Source organism: Etheostoma spectabile, chromosome 23 (genome assembly GCF_008692095.1).
Source record: "Etheostoma spectabile isolate EspeVRDwgs_2016 chromosome 23, UIUC_Espe_1.0, whole genome shotgun sequence".
NCBI lineage: Eukaryota > Metazoa > Chordata > Actinopteri > Perciformes > Percidae > Etheostoma > Etheostoma spectabile.
The window spans coordinates 3245604-3246798 of NC_045755.1; the positions used below are offsets into that span (position 1 = coordinate 3245604).

The window sequence follows — 1195 nt, forward strand, 5'->3', positions numbered from 1 at the left end:
TGCGCAGTGTCAGTGTTGTCCGTGCTCTCATCAAGAGCGACTGAGTATGCACAAAAACGGTTGGCTTTCTTACGCAGTTGGTCATATATGTTTTCTGACAGGTCAGAAATGTGCTCTGCCACTGTGTTAGCTGAAAGGCTGATTTTGCTAAAATGACCCTTATTTTCTTGACAGACTTTACTTGCAGCTAGTAACACTTTTTGATGAACTCACCTTCCTTGAATGGCTTCCCGGCCTTAGCTATCATCTCACTCACCACATAGTTTGCTTTCTTGAATAAATCTTGTTGCCTCAATAAACATTTTTTAAGGTTGGCGACCCAGTTCTTTCTCTCATCTCCTTGGTATTTTGTATACTCCTCAGCATGTCTAGTTGAGTAATGACAACTGATTTTGTATTCCTTGTACACTGCAACTTTCTCTGTGCATATGAGACATGTAGGGGTTCCACTGTGGTCAACAAAAAAATATTCCTTCTCCCACTTTCCCTAAAATTGTCTGTGCTTGTTGCCAACCTTTCTCTTTACGGCACTTTTGGAGAGAGACATTATTGGAACTGGGTGATGTAATATATTTTCCGTCACTCCGAAACACATTTCAAACAAGTGACTAACGTTGATACTTTCCCAGGTACTTAGCTAGCTTTACAACCGTTGACAACAAACGCTGCTGTCAGGAGACTACTATGGTAGCCCATACTTGACAAGCGCAATGACAAAAAGTTTCAGAACACGCGGGCTGCACTAACACTAAACTTTGATGTCAAGTACGGGGCCACAAAATATCATCCCGTGGGCCGCAATTGGAAATTGGCCGCAAGTTTGAGACCCATGCTCTAGGGTGTACTGTAAGTCTGGATAACGTGTTCCTACACAGTATAGGGAAAATAAAAGTTGCATCTGCATCATCATAGCAATGTGTTGATAGCGCCGTTGTTTTCTAATTATAGCATAATATGATGCAATCAGCTGGCACATAAGCACTATTACAACTTGTGCAATATTGATCATTTGTTGGTAGATGACGCAATCTATTTTGTCTAGCAAAACTTTGTTCGCAAATGTTTGCTTGAATGTTGTGCGATTCTGTGCAAAAATGAATGGGAAACACCTTCAAATGTCTCAAATCAATTCAATATACCTATTTGATTGCAAAACAGCATGTGTCATTACGCACAGGTTTTTATTGGCTTTAAA

The 1195-nt window shown here is 40.4% G+C and overlaps 1 protein-coding gene across 5 annotated transcripts in view; it reads left to right on the forward strand.

The window, feature by feature from the left end:
* Nucleotides 1-1195, forward strand: part of ano2b (anoctamin 2b) — a 106172-nt gene that overhangs the window by 75547 nt on the left and 29430 nt on the right. The gene's annotated exons all lie outside the window — the stretch shown is intronic.